General features: G+C 41.0%; 1 protein-coding gene across 3 annotated transcripts in view; it reads right to left on the bottom strand.

Annotated features, from left to right (window-relative positions):
- Positions 1-16997, bottom strand: part of unc5a (unc-5 netrin receptor A) — a 179612-nt gene that overhangs the window by 83458 nt on the left and 79157 nt on the right. The gene's annotated exons all lie outside the window — the stretch shown is intronic.

Raw genomic sequence — 16997 nt, forward strand, 5'->3', positions numbered from 1 at the left:
ACGGAAAGTGATGGTTGAGGGTAAAAGTGAGAGTGAAGGGTCGCACAGTTGGGACTGACAGAACTCGGCCTTGTGTGCTCTTGGCGGGATCAGAAGTCCAAGTCCTCACTCCAGCTCTTAATCATGAGCCATTAAAAATCATTGCAGATGGACCGTTGGCCATAACTCTTGTTCCAGTGAATAGGCCACTTCAAACAGTGTTATATGATTCTCTCTTCAAACAGGACTCTACCAGCGTTCAGTCAGAGCCGGTCAACATTAAATCTCATATCAGATACACGCAGTCGATGTTTTATTCCTCTGATATTCTCCTTGAGGCTCGCTGTGAAGAAGCTGAAATACATCGCCGCTGCTAAGAGATGCAGAAGCTGCCCTTTAGGAGCACAACTGTACAAATGACAGCTGAGTTCTGCACGCGCCGAAAAATGTTGGAGAAGAACGCTGAATGTGACAAGGAAGCCCGCGGCACGGCACAAACGCAGATTCTCTCAAAGACTTTGGACTTAAAGTGGGAGGGAGAGGACACAAGAGCAGGAAAAAAAAAAAAAAAAAAGAAAATAACCTCTTTACGCCAATGACACTCCCGGGAGGCCAGTAAATCCCCAAATAAAACCCTTTTAAGGATAGATATTAATATACTGCTTTGAATCCAATATGGCAGAGTGAACAGGCAAGAACAAACAACTTCATCACTCCCCATGCAGGAGACGACGGAAACCCTCATCTCTCCTAATGAAACGGCAGCACTGGTGATGACCTTTCACTCCATTCCTCCACCCCTCCTCAGCCTGCGCCCATGCAGCTCGCTGATGTTCGTGTCACAGATATTAGATGGCATTGTAAACACCAATCCTCAGACAAAGACATTTTCTCGCAGTTCCTCCCCCACAACACATTAATGCCTCTCCTTTTGGTAGCCCCCTCATGTGCTGACTTGCTAATCTATCAGGATGAGATACAGTGAAGCACACGATTGCCGCTGAACCCCATTAATGTTCCGTGTACATGTTAAACTCTTAATGAAAACTAAATGTGCTGTGTCCAATGAAGAACATGCTTCACTTGCTGGCATGCTCCCCATTTCCCTTTTTCTGTGGCAATTTTAGCTTTGGAGGAAGAAAATTAACATGACAACTACAATAAGTATTGAGGACAAGCAAGCTGCCTGCAATGCATGTTTGCGTCGACTGGATATGTCAAAGTGTTGAGGGTAAGACGTGGGCACTACAAGACAATTACTTCAAAGGAGAGCCAACACTTCAACAAAACAGTCGAAAGGCAGCAAGCGCTACAGTCCAGTGGAGCAGGTTAGCTCACTGAACGATGACGTTGGCTCAATCAGTCAACTAAACTTCATTAATTACGAGTGGACGTTAACAACTGCAGCTTCCAGTGAGAAAACTAGTACTTCAAAAATTAAAAATAAACATGCCACACAGCGTACTGACTTTTTCCTTTGTCCTGTTGTGTGGAACAAGTTGGACTTTTCGGTGTCAACTTAGTTAAAAAAAAAAAAAAAAAAAAGCCATCAGCTTTAACCTAACAGAAATTGTGTCTAACAGTAAGCAAATACGAAATACCAACATACAAATACCGGATCACAGATTGGCCCCGGCTAAAAGATTGTCTGGGCTGCATCAGCAAGTGCATCTCACGTATAAATTGTATCAAAGAAGTCACGTATGTGACTTGTTGTGACAACCCCTGCCGAAAAGTCACAACAGCAGCAGAGGTGCAAAGTCTTTGCTTTTGTTGAAGCTAATCATTTTCTCAAGTTCAACCATAAGGTAAAGAAACCGCTGGTGGCCATCTTGCTTTTCCAACCTCCCAATGGGGAGAACTACTCGCGCGTCAGGCGACATAGCCCCTGTCTGGATTTCCTGGGTTGCTTCATTTTGTGCTTAAGATTTGGCATTTTTTTTTTTTTTTTTTAACTTCAGCTATTCCTGACCTTTTCGTTTAATTTGATGGGAGACTCTCTCTGAATGTTCTGAATTCCTATTTCAATGCCAGTGATGTGTCTTCAGCAGAATAATGCTACTCAGAGAAGTTGCCATAGCAAAGTTCTCAAGGATGTAGTTCATCTTCCTGAATGCACAGCACCTCTGCTTGTTACAGTTAAGTAGTACACTCCGTTTTGCCTCAAATCACTACAAAATGAGTTTAATCCATCAATTGGACACAATTTACTACTACTTCTCAAAGACAAATTGACTGTTACGGCTATTTTCCATGTCAGCTCAACGATTGACATACATTTGTTTCTAATTGGAAAGGCAAATTTGGTCAACAAAAGAAATCAAGGTTTGAAGAGAAAAAGCTAAGTTGAACACAAACAAGGCCACATAAAAGTCATGCCCTCTCTTTGGGAGAGGTACTAAAGCAAGGGGCTTGAATAACCGAAGAAAATGGTCTTCTAATAATCCAATTTATAACTTTGTTACCGCGGTCGTTAAACAGTGGGAGTCGACCCTGTAGACTAGAACACCGAATGGAAAGGTCATCTCAAAAACAGTGGACCAGAATCACCTTACATCCGTTTGGTAATGACTCTCAAACAAAGTCAGACACCAGCTGAGACATTGACATGAGGAACGCCTGATGAACATGTGACAGTGTGAATTCACCTCACCGCTGGCTTCTCATTTGAGGGTCACATTGAACACTTAGTTGCACTTGGATGCTCGCACTTTGTATTTGTGTGAGCCCGTGTGCATGTTTGGGGTTAGGCTTGCATTTAACTGCTCAGACTTTGGGTTAACGAGGTCAAACACGTAATTTCCTTTGTAAAGTAAATTGTCATTTTGTGGGAGGACATTGTGGTCACACGCCGCTTATCAAACCCATAATGAAGGACTGATGTGGAGTAAATTGCCTTAGATTATTGTCACGACAACCTGTACTTCAAAGTCAACGGGAACACACAAAGGGGAGGGCACACACACACACACACACGCACACACAGAGGGAGTATCCCACTTAACAGAGTCCTTGCAGGTCAATGCAGGAATCAAATAGACCTACAAGAGCAGTGCATCGGTTTTCGCTGAATGTGACTGGCTCATCAAAATTGATGTGCATCCAATGCCAGGTTATTAGCCAAGCACAAAAAAGGGTGCTAAATTTTATTTATTTGTAACCAAACGATGCATGCAGCATTCAGACTTGATATTTGTCTGCAGCTGCTCTTCCCTCAAGAGACATTTCAACTGACCTAAAATACACAAAACAGTTCACACACAATCCCAACAAGGGTGCACCAGCTGCCAGTGTTCCGAGCCATCATGTCTGTGACAGATTTTCCCTCTGCGCTTGGACCACAACATCTCCTCAGTCCAGCTGACCATGTCAACTCCCCAGTGAAGCACTGAATACATGCACAAGAGTTGATGAAGAGGGGATGGGGGTGGTACTTCAGTTTTAGTTTCAGTTTTCTTCAAGAAGGACTAATCTAGTGTCATGTTGAGCTGAGTTTGTTGAAATCTCATTTATTCGTCACCACAGTACCATGAGCTATCTTGCTTTATCACCATTTGTAAAGTAAGGCTTTATTTCATTTATGTTTATTTTATTTTTACCATACTCACATCACAAAATTAGAAACAATGCGCTTCCATGACTAGGTTGAGTACCAATACCACAGAGACATTGTTTGGCTTATGGCTGCTGATGGAGGAGTACAGAGAAGTTTAGAAAGAGATGGGGTTTGGTTTTGGATATCAAAAAAAAAAAAAAAGCCTCGTACCCAGAGAGGAACTGCGGTACTGCATGAGCAAGTCTGGAGTGGTAGAGATGTTAAATAATACTGACATAAATATTCATTTTATGTCAGGCTGCCAGGAACAACAAAGCTGCTGTAAATATACATTTTCTTACATGAATTGGCTCGCCAGTTGCTTATAAACTGCTTAATATATTTACTGAGCAATTGCTCTGGATATTGAGCATGAGGGGAACAGGAATGTTCTTATGTTAAGTTAAAAATAGTATAAATAAGATGCTGACAGAATAAACAACGTAAGTGATCAAACAGGAAGAGAAACAAAAACGTGATATTAAAAAAAGACACATATAATTGAGTGCAAATCTGAATGATGACAAATATTTACCTTCACGTGTCAGAATGTCAAACATTCTGCAATGAGAATCATACATTACGATAGCTGAGGAAAAACAAAGCTTCTTGTGCAAGCGCACCGTGTGGAATGAAGAACATTAAATTTGGATTGCGTGACTGAACCAAGCTGCTCTCACAATCAGTCAATGGGAGACGAAGAATTGTGTAAATGACGACGCAGTCTTGAGCTGAAAAGCTGGAAGACGTACAGGTTTGTACCATTTTGCTCGCCGTGCATATAATCAATCACTGCTAGAAAGGGATAACGCGCTTGAGACATTAAATAAACATGTAGCATAGAAACCTAATCACATCACATTTGTGTCATTGGCAGAAGGAGGAGGTGACAGAAAATATATAAATATTGGCGGTTTGAAGGACAAAAGGAGTGGAGGAGAAAATGTGAACGATGCTAACACTTTATTGCTATTTTCCTTCATTCAAATGAATAGAAATTAACACTGGCCTGTACATCTACGTGGATACATAAATTAGGAATACAAATGATCCGCTGCCTACACTGCAGCAAAATGACAGTATATCCATGACAGATGTGCTCTGGAGTCACGGGTCACATCATCAACTTTGAGAATTGCCTTCAAAAGCTTCTCACATAAATCATCTTACAGGCGGCGTTTTTCAGTGATTAAATAGTGTTTTGAACTCCGTCAAATAGTGTGTCCAAAGGAAAAGGATTGAGCTGTTAATTTTGCAAATGAAGTTCACAATAGCAACCCGATTAATGAGCCTCGCAGCGTTTGAACAGGAGCACTTGCAGCTGCTTATTGGAGCTTGTTGATATTTATTTAATACATTTTTCCTGTTGTCTATTTGAAGTAATATCTCAGCAAGGGGTCCTGGCACTCCCTCCCCCTTCAAATAGCTCACTTGACATCGTCTTGAAAGACATTTTTATTGAACCTTATGAAAGGTTTTCAGGTTTGTGTTGCTGCAAAGGAGCTGACATCATGACTTGCTTGTTAGCGCATTTGTCTGCGCAATTGTGTGCACGCGAGACAGACAAATTGGGAGTCTAAATTGTGTACTGTACATAACAGCAAGCATCCCAACACAAACAGGGATTGATTGCAATTTGGTGAAGTGAAGAAACTTCTTACTCCTCTAAGAAGCCTCAATATCACTGGGAATCCTTAGCCAGAACGACATATTCGTTCTTATCCATGCAGTGCTAAACCTGATACCTTATCCCCAACTGTCGTCATCTTTTCACGACGTGCCATTTGCGTGTCCGTCGACCAAATTATGCAAACTCAACCATGCGTTGTTTCAGTCAGGCATTTCAGTTGCTCCCTTGTGGTATCTCTTTTCCATACTAATTTTTTTTACTAAGATCAAAGACACCAGAGCCCATCCCAGTAATCTTTGGGCAAGTCAGAGTACACCCTGAACTGGTCACCAACCAATCACAGGGCACTGAGAAATAGACAATTTGCACCTCCAGATAATTTAGTTTTTGCGATCCGGGAGGAAACTGGAGTAACCAGAGAAAACCCCCGCATGCACGCGGAGAACATGCAAACGCCACAAAGATGAGGCCGAATTTGAACCCGCTTCCTCAAAACTGTGCTGCAGATGAGCTAACCAGTTGTTCATGGTGCTGCTGTGTGTTTTATTATATCCAAATAAAAACACTGACCTTTATGAAAAAAAAACTGGCATAAACTGTAACTAATGAAATATAAACCAGAAGTACAGTTCAGAGTGGCACACAGTTTAATAGAAGAGCAGACATTTGGCCTTGGCAGCGCTCAGTAATCTAAGTGGACCGCTTGTTTCAGATGTTGCCACAGTCCTATTACAATCAGTGTCCTTAAACCATTGTTTATTCAGTGGCTACAGATCAGAATAAACCCCGCTATAAGTACTGCAGTTACGATGCATATTCCCGTGTCCTTCCTTTTAGCCCTTACCAAACAAGTGTAGTGAGATTAATTAGTGCGACACTCTGAAAATCATGCTTTTTCCAAGACTGATTCAGAGATGGCAACTTCCATTCATCAAGCAGAGTAAAGAACAAATTAGATATTTGTCAACTTCCATGCGGTCATGGGGACCATTGGATGACTTTTGCCATTTCAGAAAATCAGCAGTAATCATTACCTCACTGTAAAAATAAAGATCAGATTAATCAAAATTGTGCCTTTTGTTCTCACTGCACCTGAGTATATGACCAACATGTTAACGGGAAAGGATTTTGGCTTGTGGAAATGTACATGGTTTTTTCCTTCCACACTAGTGGGAGTATTTGGTCCCCAAGTGTCACAAAATGGTGGTAAAGTGTCCTCTTCAAAGTATTTCACTTGCTCAGCTGTAACGGCTTAATAGGAGGTTCTCTTGTACAGCAAATGCTGTACCGATTAAATTTACACCCGAAGTGCGGTTTCAATATAAACATAGGCTTAAAGTAAAACATGTTGACAGATTTTCCACAGACAGTTTCATTTAGATAAGGCCACGCAAGCCAAGGAAAACATCTGAAAATAAGCTTTAGATGCCACAACCTTGGTGAGCATGCACAACGCTATGAGGACAACAAAGGTGAAGAGGTTGCCAATAAAAGTGACAAAAACACAAAGGAATCCATAAGACAAGTTTGGTGACTGTGTTTATGTGTTCATCAACATACAGAGCATGGCTGGCGTGACACAAATCACAATAAAATGTAGCCTCAAGATTTTACCTAACTCCAACAAAAAAATTCAGTCCATTTTCCAGACTGCTTATCCTACTTGAAAGGCATTACACAATTGAGTTTTTATTTATGAGACAACTAAAAATCAAGTTTGTATTTCTACTGATCATGCTGAGAGAAAAAACGTTTTGCAGGAGGATTCTACATTACTCCATTTGAACTGCGAAACCAAAGCAAAGGAAATTCATTTGCACATTTCATGCACAAGGTAACTTTGTTTGTGCTTTACACGATTAAAATCATTTGAATACAAATAAATAAAACATTTAAAATAGGAAAAAAGAGTGACCTCTGAGGCGGATGTTTTTCAGATTTTAACTTAATTAAATAAGCAGCAGACATTCATCAGAAGTACTACGATTATTATCCATCCATCATCTGAGCCATCCAATCATTATCTGAGCCGCCTACCCTCACAATTACTACTAATAAATTTCATTTCAAAAAACCCCTCAATGTCACAATCAAACTACAATAAAAGTAACAAAAACAAAATGGCAAATGATATGGGAAGTGTTTAAGTGAGTAGGCAGTTGTTGTTGTAGCCAGGCAATGGCATTGTTCAGTAGAGTTCTAGTTCCAGGAAGGCAGCCCTTCCGTTAGGGGTTTCCACACGTCCATTACGGTCAGCGTAGTGGGAGCCGCTCCGGAGTTGAAGACGTGGTACGTGTCGTGAGGGCCCTGTCCGCATTTCAGGCAGAGGTTGATGATAGTATTGTCGACACAAGCCACAGTCATTGAGCATGCGGTTTCGTCCGGAGCGGAGTTGCGATAGTTTGGATCTTGTTGCCCGCGGAAGATCGATTTCGGTTTTGTCCACCTCGGGGGTAGGGTAGCCACCAAGGATGTCTACTGGTTTGTGGCCGGCCACCGCATCTTCAACTGCCATTCGATGGAGCTTACGTAGCCAGTCTCAGTTTGTTTTTGTTGTTCGTCGAACAACGTGTCGGTGGGGATGTCTTCGTCGATGTGTTGACGGTATGTATGGACATCATGGCGAAGTAAGCGAGGTTGAGGTAGCAATCGCTACTGGTGAGAAGGCAGTCTGGAATAGGTGTGTCTTAAATTTGCATTGATTTTTGAGTCAGTGTTTGAGAGCTCACACGGTAGAGTGTTCCAAAGACGAGGGGGCCAAGGAGCAGACAGCGCTGACCCCTACGTTGGACGATACGTGTAAAAGGAAAGGTGGATGGAGAACGAGGATCTGAGCGAGTGGGAGGGTATGGCAATGTGGAAGATGTGAGCAAGATATGGGGCGGGGTGGGGGGTGTGGAGAGGTTACTGAAGGTGCAGATCAGTACTTTTTGGATGCAGTATTGAATGGGGAGCAAGTACAATTGTTTAAGGGATGGAGTGATATGGTGGCTGAAAAGGGTCATTGTGTTAATACAGGTGGCAGAGTTATGGAGAAGATACAGTTTTTGTAGTGACTTGCAGGGGACACCAAATAGCACCAGTGTGGGGGGAGAGGGGATGGACGAAAGCGATGGATATTTTGTAAATGAGAGTATGCACACCGTGTGATGTTAGTTATGATGTGACGTTGAGATGTTGACAGCGTATTCGCAAGGATGACAGACTATTAACCTCAGGTAAGGGGAAAACAGAGGAATTATCCAATGTCATGGAAAAACTGCAAATTTTAGCTGCGTAGACTTTGTATGGTGGCACAGTGAACAACTAGTTAGTACATCTGCCTCATCTGAAACACTTCCGAGGATTATGGTAAAAATCCCAGATCCCCCTGTGTGGAGTTGCCATGTTCTCCCCATGCTTGGATTGGTTTTCGCTGGGTACTCCGGTTTCCTCCTACATCTCAAAAGCAATTGTGGTAGTTTGATTGAGGACTACATTGCCTGTGGGTGTGGATGTAAGTGTGAATGGCTGTTTCCATGTGCCGTGTGATTGGCTGGCAACCAGTTCAGGGTGTAACCTGCCTCTCACCTAAAAATAGCTGGGACAGGATCCAGCAGGCCCGACATTTTGGTGAGGACAGGCAGCACAGAAAATGGATGGACAAATAGACTCTGTAGTGATGTGTACGAGTTTTGTTATATCACTGTTGAGTTGTAGAAAATTGGATGATGGGCAGACAAAGTTGTGGTCTTTGCCATCCCTGTCACACACAGGCCTTTGGATTTGAAGACTCCTTATGCTCTTTTGAAAATGACGTTAAATTAGAAGCAAGTTGATTACAAAATAAACAGGCAGGGAAAGGACGCATTCTAAAAATCAGTGACATTGTAGAATATAATGGGAGGAAAGAGGAAGGCAAAGCCAAGAAACTATTAAGATTACCAAGTTAATCCTTTAATTACCGGATATGCCTACAGCTAAAATGAGAGGTTTTGCATATTTCATTTTCCAACTGTGGAACAATTTCCTTTGCAGCCTCTGAGGTAGACTGCCAGAAACTTCAGGAGCAATGAACTTCAAACAAGCGATTTCCACTTTCTCTTGGAAACTATATTGTTGATAATACTAGAAAAAATACAGAAGTACTTAAAAAAAAAAAGAAAAAAAAAGCACAGTGCGACTAAGAGAGGTAACTATGCGTATAATGAGTATAATGGCGCCTCAAGAATTAAGTATTTTGTTAATTCATTCTTGGTGTTTTGAAAATAAAAAATATGGCAGAATAGAGTGCTTTACAGTACTCTGACAATATTTCAACTAGTTTGTGACCTAAAGAAGAAAAACAAACTGTTAGTGACAAAATGATGAGCTGCATTTATGTACACAGCTAACCTTACAACACAACTAGTGGTCATCTTATTCATGAGTAAAAACAACACTGGCATTGAAAAATTACTTCAGAAAAATATCCACTGCAATAATCTTCAAATGTATGCATTTGTATTTATCTAATTCATTCATTTAAATCATTCAAATGACACGCCGTTAAAAGGTTGAATTTGTCAAAATGACGAGCACTCCCAAAGTGAGAGTACACAAAGGCCTTGACTGCCTAATGCGATACAAAATGCTTCCGTCAGCTCAAAATAGTTTTGACACAAACTGATGTAAACATGGGGACTCTAGCGACATTTTCTGAGTACGATGTCCCCGTGACTACTTGCTCCCACTCATCTCATCAGTTACTCTCCACTCAATAAAGATTCGGGTCGGGCAAAATTGGGGGATTAGTCACAATCAGAGTGATGGATTGTGGGGTCTTCCTCCCCATCAGACAGTGCATCCGAACGCAATGCAAAGAGATGATCCATAACAACTGTCACCTGCTTAAATAATGCCAATGCTTCAAAAAAAAAAAAAAAAATACACCACCAGCAAACAGACAGTCAACTGAAAAAATAAGACACGAGCTGTCTAGTGTCTAGGTTGTCAACTTAGTCCAATGACAGACTTGAATTACAAGTGGCATACAGTATAAGATTTATATGTGGCCAAGGCAAAAGAGTCCAAACAAAAGTTATTTACCTCCTGAACAAATAATTGATTTTCATTTATCAGAGTAATTCACACCCATCATAAATTTATCCCATTTTCTTTGGAGTCCTGAAAAGTAAAGTGTCGTGACAATGAGTCAAAAAACAATTTTGGGATTTAGCAACTTTGTGTTTTCTTAAAAGCCCTATATATTTGTGAACTAATACTTTTGTGTTGCGGTCGGTAAAAATTGTTGAAGTCATTTTTTTTTTTTTTTTTTTTTGACAATGTGGACGAGTTCCATTCAGTTATTCTCATTTTTACGCCTCATTAGCCAATGGGATGTGGGGAAAAAAAAAATCCCTTGGTCAACGAACATTTAAATCGTGGAAGCTCATTTGCAATTATTGCTATTTTTTCCACTAGTTGATAAAGGAGCTGTCAAATATTGTTCCCGAGTGTTTTTAATAAGTATCGTAATTGCCTTCTACTAGAACTTTCATTAAAGATACCACAAAATAGAGCATATAAATAAAAACAAATCCTAGGTCCACATCCAGATCCACTTAGTATTCCCTAATTACAAAAGCAAATGAATAAGTGCATAGGTCAAATGTTATTACCCAGATAACACGCCCAAATAATACGCACTTGTCAGATAAGTTAATGTGGAATTTGGGTGAACAGCTTAGCGTACAAACAATCTTTGTTAGAAAGCTGACAACGGCTGATTAACATAAAGCAGCAGCGGCTGATGGAAATGTCATTAGTTTTGATGACCTTCAGCCACGTAGTTAAAATGGACGATGGTGCTCGTAATCAATGTGATTCTTCCGCTGGGTACCGTGACTTGAAGATTCTCAAGGCCATAATTGAGAAAAACCTCTAGAAACTATCTGGGCATTTAATAAAATGTTATCAAAATCTACCCAGCAGGCCTGACACACAGTCGCTTGCCTCGTAAGGGTCTTTTCTGGTACATAATTACTTTTTAAAACACAGACACTAATGTGAAGTCTTATCCAACATCACTCTACGTGCGGCATACCATCATTACACTGCATGCCAACCATAATCCGAGCATGAGGCAAATAATGAAAGCCACAAGAAAAAGATGCAGACGAGCGGTAGCAGCATATCAAAGACAAACTCGTTTAACACTATTTGATTGAGAGTCCACACGAGACAAGAAAATGGATTAAGGAGCTTTCGACCTGAAATAGACTTATATGAAAAAAAATATGGATTTGTGTGTACCTGCCTAGGAACGAAAGACCAGGCTGGTTATCTGATTTGACTTTCTCCTAAAGCAAAACAAAGCATATCTAAACTGCTTGTGCATTTAGGGTATCAGCCATGGACAGAGGCAGCGTACACCAGAGGTAAAACTTATTTCAAAGTAAACACTTTGGAAATGATTTTACGGTCATTTCTTGCCTGGACAATCCTGACACCACAGTAATGTCAATGTGAAGGACCAAAACTTCATCCATCCAGTTTACAGTAGTTGCCACGAGAAAAACCTCACCCGTACATCGTAATTGGTTGCAAAATTGACCAACCTCAGTGTCAAATGCGTTTTCCAGACATGAATGATAACTTTTTTTGGGGAAAAAAAACTTCAATGGTGTGAAACAGGGTGGGTTCTAAGAACGCATACTCGAGGGGGCAGGAGGAAATGAGGAATTACGTGACAGTATCTATATTTTTTATTTTTGTCAGGACCCTGCGTTGTCCTCTGGGCGGCTTGTTTTGGGGCTGGTGGACCACCCTTGATGGCTTGCTGTGGGCTGTGTCCTGTCTGCCATTCTCCTCTCTGGGTCCGCCCTCCACTCTTGGCTGGGCGGATTGGGGGTCATTCTTGCCCATCATGCTGGCATGGCAATTCCAGGACATCTCTTATGTGTATTGTGCATTCAAGACTGTAATCAATTCACTTGCATGTGTCCGCAGACACCCTCACCGGGACTCAGTTGCTTGCCGTGTGTCCACTCCCAAATTCTGATGGACAACTTTCATGACCTTGCGTTCTTCTTGGGATGTCCGCTTATTTTTGTTCTGTTTCTACAGATATTAATAATGTCCATAGCCACTACTACGACAATTAATTTGCTTAACCGGTGTCCACCACCTTTTTTCCTGCTCCCTTCTCCTTCTTAACATCTGACATAAGTGTGTTATTTAGGGGTGCTATCTGGATAGTAACATTACTTGTATATGTAATTAGGGAATACTAAGTGAATCTTGACGTGATGCTGATGTGGTCCTGTCCTACAGTGACCTGTTTTTGAGAGGGTGTAGCACTACTGTTCCAGGTAAAACGAGAATATATTAACATATAATGCTGTTACATTTGTTTTTTTATTTCGAGTGTCCAATCTTTTCTTATTTATTCTTTTGTCCCCTTGTCACTTTTATCCCCTTTGAAACCTCATTCCGAAATTTTCATGAAATATCCATAATAACTAGTGGCAGTATAAAAAAACTCCACTGCTTAAAAGTAAAACTGTTACAGCATGAAAAGGATACCGATCCTTCATTCTGCTTGACCAAGCAAGTGAACAGGACAAGTAAATGAAAGGAAAAAAAAAATGAAGAAAAAGAAATTAGAAATGAACAACACTTGATTATCCTGTAGGTCTATATATAAGGATCTGTTTTCACACAATGCACACGTCAGTGAAGTGAAAATGAAAGGGACTGCGTTGGGTGAAAAAAAAAAAAAAAAAAGACTCTCCTGCATCTTTTTCTCTGTTAATTTGTCCTTTTGCAGCAACATCACAAAGACTGATGTATAAAAAGGAAAGGAAGCTGACGGAGGATGTACATTTGAGCACAGCGCTTGTTCCGTTTTAACCCTGCAGATCAGATGTAATGTTTGAGGCTTTAAGATGCTTTAGGCAATGTCTGCTGATGCCTACATAATGGTACCCCCATCAAACCTTCTTACCACTACAGCATCACACTGAACTTCACTTCAACAATGAGACATTCTGCAAGGCTCTTGGCTTTACGAAAACCACAGAAAATCTTGGCATTTCAACTGCCTTATTACGTGATATCTCGGCATATGTCATAAGATGTAGACCCAAGTATGCCCTACCACTCATCTGACAGATTTAAGCTTACCTGTGACGGAACCAAACTCACTTGTGACCCTGAACCAGATAAGCGGTGGAATAATTAATGGTTGGACAAAATTTTCCATCGCACCAGAACATTTTGATTTGTGCTCTACCTTAGATGCGCCACTGTGCTTACACTTATAGTATATTGGTGATTTTCAACAGTTAAGAGTAGCCCTTTTAAATTTAAAATTGGACAACCCCTTTTGCTCATCTGGAAATGGGAAAAAAATGTTTCATGGCTATCCCTCGTGTTCACTGGCATTACACTGAGTTCAATATACACAATATTGTCTATAGTGTCCTTGTATGTGACAATGGTCCTTGGATATTTTTACCCATCACGAATGACCGTCTATGAAGAATAACATAAATGGACTTCAGTTTTTCTTCCCGGGACATGCTTTACCAGCCTCCCCTCTGAAGCCAGGAATGTTGGTGGGGCTCCGGGTCGAGCGCCTAGTGACTGGGCCTGTGCCCATGGGCTCACACCTGAGAATGCCTCCATTGCATGAATGAATAAAACAACAATAATCAAACAATTGCCAGGAATCAATACGAAAATAAATGAAGACCGAAGAGTGCAAATAAAGTAATTTCAGTTCTCATAAACATGGCTGAATTAAACAATTTTCAACTTGGATTTGAACATTGTCAGAGTTGAGGTCTGTCTTTGCAGAATAAAATGAAATGAAATGGAGCCTCACAACGTTTAATCAACGCTCACGTGGCAGTGACGGTGAGCTCTGGAGAGGGGACATTGGGATGAATGGCCCCCTGCCTACTGGAACCTGAGTGATGTTCTGATTTTGGACTTCTGTGCTCGTAATGGATTGTCCGTAATGAACACCATGTTCCGACATAAGGGTGACCAAATGGGCACTTGGAACCAGAACATTGTAGGCCACAGTTTGATGATCGATAATGTGGTTCGTGTCATCGGACTTTCAGCCACGTCTTGGACAATCAGATAAAGGGAGGGGCAGACCTGTCAACTTATTACCACCTGACACCTGGTGGTGAGTTGGTTGGTGAGGGAAGAGGCTGGTCTGACTTTGCAGACTCAAATGTAACGTGAGGAACCCCTGGGAGAATTGTCTGTCAGATGGAGCTTAAACTCCCACCTCTGACAGAACATCGGCCACATCCTAGGGAAGGTGTGGGACGTTGAATCAGAATGGACAGTGTTCTGTGACCATCGACCGGAGCTGTGGCCTTAAGGTTTTTGGGTGCCTCTCATATGGCGGCGATTCCGTAATACTGCTGGCGGACACGTGCAGTAAAGAATGCAGACAAGTTGAAGTAGTCCTATTGGGCCTGTTTGGCCTCTGTGACTCTGGAGGCAGCTGATGGGTACTGGCTTGTCAATTGGAATAAAGCTTTAGTGGTTGCTAAAGCAAAAACTCTGAAATGACAGGAGTTCCGTGACGCCATGGAAAACAACTTCCGGACAACACATGCTAAAATGCATGCTAAGGTAAGCAGTGCATTTAAGGTGTACGTCAATGGACTAGTTACAGAACATCATTTACTGATTTTGGAACTCAGCTTGCACGTAAAGTATGTAGGAGAGAATTTAGGACTTCTAAGTGCATCATCCATTTTCTGAGTCGCTTTTCCTCACAAGGGTTGCAGGAGTGCTTAAGTCAAGCCCAGCTGTCATCGGCCAGGACGTAGGGTACACCCTGAACTGGTTGTCAACCAATTGCAGGGCACATGGAGACAAAACATTTGCACTCAGGAAAAAAAAAAAAAAGGGGGGGGGCAAAATCCCCAAACAGTGAAGTATGAAAGGGCAAGAGCACACTGTACATGCTGTACAATGTGATATAGTAAGTTCAATATTGCATTATCTCACAGCACATGATCGTCCATTAAAAGCATATGAGCAGATGCTCTCTAAAGCTGGAAAAATGTAATTGCCTAAATTCCAATGCAGTAGAAAAACGGGAATAAATATATTGAAGACTATTTAACTTTTATTGCACTTTCATTATTTGCTTAAATATGACCTTATACATTTAATCAACAGATAAAGTGTTGCCCATTTGCTAATCAGACAAGGATGTGTCGTGGAGCCGGTGGTTGTCCTTGATCTTTGTATGCAAAAAACTGGCTGGCGCCATCCTCCTATCCCAGGCGTTGCCGTGGAGACGAACGATACCAGATAAGGAGCGGAAAGTTACCATCCCAGCCCAGGATTTGACTGCGGGGGTCCGGGGGGGTTGGGGGGGGCAGCCACTTTTACCATGGACCCATACATATAAAAACCTTGCGTTACTGGGCAGCTTTTGTCTTCTTCTTTGGCTATCCTGCCAGAAGACACACGTCTCGTGTGTGGAAGATACCTCGATAAGACCCGGACGTCTGTACTGCACATTCCTTCGAAATAAATCCATTTGCTGTTAACTTTTTGTAATCATTGCTCATATCTTCCTCGATTCGTGAACCAAACTCACAAATCCCTACAATATAAATGTAGAAGCCTGCAGATGACTTTATACATATACTGTACATAGATTTATTGTTCTCAAATTTGTTGTGGAACCGTGTAAGGCTTCAAGCTCATGTTCCTAATACATTTTCCAGCTGATAAATCACATCTATAGTATTCTGCAAGCTTCTTTTGCATAATCTATTTAAGTATATCATTACAATAACATCGAATAAATATATTCAAATTTATTGAAATGTGCCTGTAAATCAAAACTCCCTACCTCAAAAACTGTCTGCAGCCAGGTTTGCATTGCAAATGTGTATACCTTTGCAATTGCCCCACCTGGATAAAATGTTACCTTTTAAAAGTATCAATAAACATGAGAACTTTGAGATATAAAAAGACAAACTTGAAAGTTTGAAAATCTATTTTTTAGATCCAGAAGATTCAGTATTAAGCTACCCTGAATGAGTGGGATGGAAACACAAATCACATGGGTCACAGGAATCTTTTGTTATGAGCAATTCCTGCTAACAGAAACTCAAAGTTCTTAGGCTGGTTGGTGGAAAGGTCCCTCTTGAAAACATCTTTTGTGAGACACGGAGATCAAGCTATGCCAAGCTAAGATTTTCAGAGAAGCTTCTATCTGCATGGAGTAAAGTTTAAACAGACTTGAAGATTGAATAATGTTTTATTCCAGTAAAGTGATGAAAGATACTGTATTCAGCCTACCATTGATACTTGCGAGCTTTGTTGAGAGATGTGAAGTGATTTTAAATTGATATCTTGGTGTATCTCTTCAGCAAAATACGCAAAAAAAAAAAAAAAAAAACACAGTTATTTCCACATTGAGGAAAGTAGAAGTGGGTTGCCATGCAACAAATACAGTGGGGGTACAAAAAGTATTCAGACCCCTTAATTTTTTGTCTGTCATAATGCTGAAATTTACTAAAATATTTGAAATTAATTTCCCCCCTCATTCATGTGCACACAGCACCCCATACTTACAGAAATAAACTACATTGAAATTTTTGCAGCTCTATTGACAAAGAAAAACTCAAGTATCACATAGCCATAAGTATTCGGATGCTTTGCTGTGACACATTTAATTCGTGAGCTGTCCATTTCTTCTGATCATCCTTAAGATTGTTCTCCACCTTCATTGGAGTCCAGCAATGTTGTATCAAACTATTAGGAGAGCCACGCACCTGTCTA

This window comes from Syngnathoides biaculeatus, chromosome 11 (assembly GCF_019802595.1).
Source record: "Syngnathoides biaculeatus isolate LvHL_M chromosome 11, ASM1980259v1, whole genome shotgun sequence".
NCBI lineage: Eukaryota > Metazoa > Chordata > Actinopteri > Syngnathiformes > Syngnathidae > Syngnathoides > Syngnathoides biaculeatus.